This window comes from Euphorbia lathyris, chromosome 7, assembly GCF_963576675.1.
Source record: "Euphorbia lathyris chromosome 7, ddEupLath1.1, whole genome shotgun sequence".
Taxonomy (NCBI): Eukaryota; Viridiplantae; Streptophyta; class Magnoliopsida; order Malpighiales; family Euphorbiaceae; genus Euphorbia; species Euphorbia lathyris.
The window spans coordinates 88,883,091-88,890,721 of NC_088916.1; positions in this window are offsets into that span (position 1 = coordinate 88,883,091).

Sequence of the window (7,631 nt, forward strand, 5' to 3'; positions counted from 1 at the left end):
ATTTAATTATTTAGGAGTTTAAAAATATAAAAAAAATATTTATGGTAGTTCTTTGATTATCATAAATTAAAAGATTGTGTTGATAAAAAATATTGTGTAATAACATCCTTACATATTTTTAATTTTAATTACAATAATAATTCATCATATTTTTTTTCATTTTCAATAAAATTATTATGACAAGATTAATAAATTATATGTGATAGAAAAGATTAGACTGTTAAACAATTAAATTTTGCTGTACAATAATTATAAAAATACTACTACATATATTAAAGGTTTAATAGACACCCAACCCCCTAAATTTGTAACTTTTTTTCACCTAGCCCCCTCAACTTAGGGGACAACCTCTCAACCCCTTCAACTTTCCAAAAACATCACATACAACCCCTTACACTCCTATGTTCGGTCAAAATATTGACCCGTGTAGAAAACGCGCTTGACTGTTGACCACACCAATGCCACGTGTCATTTTTTTATTAAATTTTTCCATTGAGACCCCTGCTCGGCGAGCAAGCCTATTTGTGATGTTATCTACACGGGTTTTCTACACGGGTCAATATTTTGACCGAACATAGGGATGTTTTCTACATGTGTTTTTTACACAAGCGCTTTTTCTACACGGGTCAATATTTTGACCGAACATAGGGGTGTAAGGGGCTGTATGTGATGTTTTTGAAGAGTTGAGGGGGTTGAGAGGTTGTCCCCTAAGTTGAGGGGGCCGGGTGAAAAAAAGTTACAAGTTTAGGGGGTTGGATGCCTATAAAGCCTATATTAAATTTTAGTAATAACTATTACGAAATGGTTATTTTATATTAGCTTATCATAATATTAAATTTATGACACCTATAAATATATTGTAGGGATAAGGTGCAAAAATACCCATAATATTTATAGTCATGAATAATTTTATCTATAACGTTTAAAATGGTGCAATTTTACCCCTAACGTTGGCAGCAAGAGCAATTTTTCCCTTAACGCTTAAAATAATGCAATTTTACCCTAACGATGGTAGCCAATAGTAATTTTACCTAATGTTGTCAATTTCACAAATAATTCATCAAACTGTCTTCTCGGTCACGAATCTTGTCATCAATACTTCACATGTGAGTCAGTTTATCACTCATTAGTAATAGATCATAAAAAAATATGTCTATTGTACGAGTTGGACAAAAAAATTCAAAATATTTTGTCGAATTTATAAATATTAATCTCCAATTCTATTATTAAATTACAGAAAATATGATTTTTTTTTAAACAAACTGATATGTAATTAGTGCAGAATAAAGAACAAAATATATATGTTTTATAATAATGTCTAAAATTGACCAAACTTGTCAATTGTGGGGATAAAATTGTTAATTGGCTGCCAACATTATGGGTAAAATATAAAATGTTATATTTAATGACGATATAAAAAGGTTATAAATTAATATTCAATTATGGCAATTTAACTTATTGTTAAATAAACATCCAAATAAATAACAATATACTAGTACTGTCATAATATCGTAACAAGATATGACAACATATATTTTGTAGCATTTTTTAAATTATTTTATCACGTATTACAATCGTCATTAAATGATTATATGCAACTATGAAACATTAATTGTCATTTATTATAAATATTTCGTAAATAAATAATTTTTTTTTCCAATTTGATATTATTAAAATTTCTCCGAAAACATTATGGTGACGATCATTTATATATCATCATAATAATATCACAATGCATGACGATATTTAAATAATATCACAAAAAATAATAATAAATGATAAAATTTAATTTGTTACCGTTTGTTCCAATTAAAATATCACAAATACAAAGTGTCATAAAAAAATATTTCTTACAATGACGACAGATTCGTGACCAATTATTCCCATTTCATCGCAAAAAAAAATCTCTCCAAATTTATTCTACTAAATTTTCCCTCCAAAACTATAGGTTACGATATTTTGCTTATCGTCATAAACTATATCTTATAGTGACGAAAGGATAGAACAATGTAGACATTTGAAAAAATTGTCAGGAGAAAAATAGAAACTATGACGAAAGGTAAAATTTGTCATGTTTAGGTGATTATTAGTGACAAAATTATGTTCGTAGTAAAAAAATCGTCATAAAATGCAATATTTCTTGTAGTGCGAGTCTAATACGGAAGATTCAATGGAACAATCAACGAAAAAAGTAAGGCATCTTGTACCTCATCAGCTACAACATTTGCAGCTTTCTTATTGTCTTCCTTCTTTTGGAAGTCTGCATTTAGCCTTGACATGTCCAGGCTTTCCACCATTCCATCACTCCAATTTCCATCAATTTCTTGATTTGGACCTACCATTCCTCGACTTTGATCTACCTCGTCCTTGGTTAGAATTCCTTTCATTGATTCTTCCTCTATTTTCAACATTTAAGGCAGAACTTGTCGATGTACCTTCACTAGAATCAATCCTTCACACTTCTTCAGTAAGAATTCGATCCCAGACATAACTAAATGACAATTTTCCCTTGCCAACAGAATTACTAACCGCAACCCTCATAGGCTCCCAACTATTAGGCAATGAAGCCAAAAGAATTAGAGCATGTACCTCATCATCAAAGGTAATATCAACAGATGTTAGTTGAGCAACAATGGTATCGAACTCGTTTATATGTTCTGCAACTGAAGCACTATCACCCATTCTTAAATTGAATAGCTTTTTCATTAGATGTACCTTGTTATTTGCGGAAGCTTCGCGTACATATCTGATAAAAGTCTCATCATTTCAACCGTTGACTTGGTTTCTGCTATGTTTTGAGTGCCATTCTGTGTTAGCGTCAGTCTGATTACACCCAACACTTGTTGATCGAGAAGTTCCCAATCCTCTTGGCTCATGTCAGCTGGTTTCACTTCTGAAAGCGGCAAGTGCAGCTTTTTGCTATACAAATAGTCTATAATTTGTAATCTCTAGAATGAAAAGTCAGTTTCAACAAACTTGTTTATTCGAGAACTTATTCCATCTAATCTCGCCATTGTCCGAACCAGATAGCTCTAGAAAAAAAAACGATCACTACAAGAAAAAGAGGTTTTTATGACCAAAATTTAATGTGGATAAAATTTCCACTCATTAAAACCATGTTCTCAATACATTTAATGAGCGGAAGGTATACCATCTTATTATTAAGGACTAAAATATAAATATTTACTCACTTTCACTAAACTTCCACTCATTATTTAATAGTAGTAAAAAACCCAATCTTTAATTATAAAAATACCAGTCATTAATGGGCTAAATTTTTCATTTACCGCCAATCCCCAAAAATTATTCCCTCCACTTATTTTGAAGACTCAGAAAAAAAGAAAAGTATCCTTGTGAAATCAGATTAACCTAGGCTTCTCACTCCCATATTCTAACTTCATCTTCGACTTAGGTCTAGGCTTCTCACGCCAGCCTTCGAACTTAGTCTAGGCTTTTCACTGGCATTGAGCTTCCTGTTCGACCTAGGTCTGGGTTTTCCTCCTTGAAGTTCGCGGTATTTCCTCTCTTGTCTTGGTAATTTCTTTAATTTTTCCTGTTTCCTTCCTATTCTCGTGTTTTCCTCTTTATTGGTTTAGATTGAATGTCTTTATGACCTTGGTTTAAGATGAGAAAACTATGTCCTGAACTCTGTCTTTTAATTGTACCATTTCTAATGTTAGGGTAATATTGTTCTTGGTTGACAAAGTTTAGAGGCATTTCTTCTACTTATCCTGATTCAAATGATGCTCGAGCAATTTAAAAGGAAAACCAATATTTTCGAAAAATTTAATAGTTATAGACTAGCCCTTGGTTTGTCGTTAACCTGGAAAAACATGATAAAAACTTCATAATTTCATCATCAAGTATTTTATCCAGGAATTTAAAATGGAGGAGAATGATGATATGCTCGATTATCTATTATTCATATTTTGGTTTCAAATTTGTCTTGCATTACCTATAGAATAATATGCTTTTCATTATTTGTCATTTGATTCAACATCTTTTATACTCAGCTGGCTTTCTTTTTCATATGACTTGGATTATACTTCTTTCACCACCATTAGAAAAATGGTTAAAAGTTTTAATTAGATGTTCATGTGCCAACTTGTTCTTTTTTTAACTTCAAATTTACTTATTTTTGTTTGTCCTATATTTGCTTTTATCTAATAGCTAACTGATCTTCTTGTTGAGTTTTTAGTGTGTTTTGTTTTATATAGTCTTTAGTGCTTGAATATTTTATGACTGGCTTCTGAATCTCATTTGTTTGCTTGCAGGGCAACAAAACATTTCTTGTATAACAGAGAAACATAGAAATGAAGAAATCCAGAATACTTTGTTATTGAAAACAATAACAGATACATGTATTTATAGAACTGATAAAGGTAAAATTACTAAAACACCCTTAAGCTAATTATAATATCTAACACTCCTCCCTCAACCTTGTGAAGATGTAGAACGCATTCCAAGCTTGAACAAAACAGAAGTCACATTTGAACTAGGTAGACATTTGGTGAGAAAGTCTGCCAGTTGTAACTTGGTACTGATATAAGGTGTATCTATGAATCCAGAAACATATTGCTCCCTGACCACATGACAATAAATATCAATGTGCTTAGTTTGCTCGTGAAAAACCGGATTGGCAGCAATGTATATGGCTGATTGATTATCACAGTGCATGGGTATAGGCAAAGAAACTGAAATCTGAAATTCCTTCAATAAGTAACTCAGCCATTTTAGTTCACAGACTATTGTTGCCATAGCCATGTACTCAGCTTCAGTAGATGAACGACTCACCGTTGTTTGCTTCTTTGATTTCCAAGAAATCAAAGATTTCCCTAATAGAATACAATACCTTGTAACTGACTTTCTTATCACTTTACAACGTCCCCAGTCCGAATCACAGAAACTAATCAATTGAAAATCATTGTCTTTAGGATAGAATAACCCCAAATGCGAAGTACCTTTCAAGTACTTTAAGACATGAATTGCTACTTGCATATGAACCTCTGTAGGATTCGTCATAAGCTGACTTAGCTGTTGAGTTATGAAGGAAATATCGGGTCTTGTAAAGCCAAGATATAAAAGTCTTCCTATAATTCTTCGGTATCTCTCTGGATATGCACAAATTTTGGACTGATCATCAAGTTTAACACCACTAGGCATTGGACTATTAACAGCATGTGCATCAGTAAGACCCGCATCAGCTATCATCTCAGAAATGTATTTTTGTTGGGATAGAAATAAGCCATCCGGTGATCTTGCCAATTCCACACCTAGGAAGTACCTAGCTTGGCCAAGATCTTTAATTGTAAAGGCCTTATCTAATGCAATCTTGACTTCAGAGATTAATCTTTCTGAAGAGCCAGTAATCAAAGCATCATCAACATAAATGACTATCACAAGAAAATCCTCCTTAGTTGTCTTAGTAAAGAGACAATAATCATGATAGGATTTTACAAAACCCAAATCAAGCAAATTGCTGGTGAATTCCTTGTACCACTGCCTACCTGCTTGTTTTAACCCATACAATGACTTGTTTAGTTTACATACCTGCCCTTTTCTGCTTTTGTATAACCCGCTAGTGGCTCTAAATAAATGTCCTCATCAACATAACCATGCAAATAAGCATTGTTTATGTCAATTTGATGAATAGTCCATCCTTTTGCTGCAGCAATGGCAAGAAATAACCTTACCGTGACTACTTTAGTGATAGGAGAGAAGCTTTCAGTATAGTCAACCCCATGCTTTTGATTGTAACCTCTTGCTACAAGACGAGCCTTAAACCTCTCCACTGAACCATCTGAGTTATATTTAACTCGAAAAACCCACCTAGTAGTAATGGTATTCTTTCCTGGAGGCAATGTAGTAAGAGTCCAGGTATCATTAGTTTCAAGAGCTGAAAATTCAGCATCCATTGCTTTAACCCAGGCAGGATCAGATTTAGCTTCAGAATACGTTTGAGGTTCTTTGACTTTAGAAATTTGAGTTAAAAAGGCATGATAATGAGGAGAAAAGGTAACTGAAGAACCAAAAGAAGGATCAGAAGTAGTGTGGGAAGAATTAACAACAAAATCTATCATCCAAGTAGGTTGCTTTTTAGTTCTATGAGACTGTCTAAGAACAGGTGATGGTTCAATAGAAGATCTGGAAACTGAAGTACGGGAAGCAGGAAAAGAAGAAGGAGAAGAAGATGACATAAAAGTAGGAGGTGAAACTAAGTCTACAGATGTAGAAGTAGAAGGAATAGAAGAAGGAGAAAGGGAAGTAGAAAATAAAGGTTCTGTAGGTAAAATAGGAAGGTCTGGGGGATCAGAAGAAATAGGAAGTGGTAAAACAGAAGTGTCAGGTGTGGATGTAGAAGAAGAGGAAGAAAAGGGGAAAATGGTTTCGTAAAATTCAACATCCCGGGAGACACAAAATTTATGTGTATCCAAGTTATACACCTTGTATCCCTTTTGCCCCTGTGCTAATCCCATGTAAATAGCTCTATAAGCTCGCACCTCAAACTTGGTCTTATGTGGTTTGGTGTTTGTAATGTAGCATAAACAGCCAAAGACTTTGAAAGAATCCAACTTAGGATCCACACCAGTGAGAATGGAAAGAGGACTCTTCCAATGTAATACCCTTGTAGGTAAAACATTAATGATTTGTGCTACATGTAACATAGCTTCTCCTCAATACTTAGGAGATAGATAAGCCTGATGCAGCAAAGCCCTGGCTATCTCAGTGAGATGTCCGTGCTTCCGTTCTACTACACCGTTTTGTTGAGGTGTGTAAACACAAGTTTTCTCATGAATAATACCATGAGAATGAAAAACTTGTTGAGTTAATGTGTTAGTGAACTCAGTACCATTGTCTGTCCTGACATGTTGCACTTTTGCATTAAACTGAACAGAAACCATTCGGATAAATTGATCAAGTAATTGAGGAACTTGTGATTTATAATGCAATAAGAAAATCCAAGTAACCCTAGAGAAATCATCAACCACTATCATCATATATCTTTCTCCATTAGTTGCAGGACTTCTATAAGGACCCCACAAATCCACATGAATGAGAGAAAAACAACTAGAAGTTTTAATAGAACTAGAATAAAAGACCTTTCGAGTTTGTTTGGACGTGTGACAGACATCACAAACAGATACATTTTTAGAAGCAACAGAACCAAACAATTTATTTAAAGTTTGATAAGAAACATGACATAGTCTGAGGTGCCAAATGCTATGGACATCAGAATCTTTCACATGATTAACATGAAGTTGAGCAGCACCAACATAACTCTGCAGAACACTAGGATGAAAAGAAGCTTGATTGAGCATATAAAGCCCGTTATAGCAAGAACCAACAGCTAAAATTCTGCTAGAGACCTGGTCCTGTAGAATGCAATGAGAAGCAAGAAATTGAATTAAAATCTTGCTATCAGCCAATAACTGTCCCACTGAGAGCAAATTAAACTCAAATTGTGGCACGTAAAGAACCCCTTGTAAAATTATATCCTGGCTTAGCATAATTGTGCCTGTGATAAGCACCTTCTGTGCTTGTCCATCAGGTAAATAGATATTTCTAGGGTGGGACAAATGTTCTTGGGAAGAAAAACTTTGCAAATTATTGCACATATGTGTAGAAGCTCT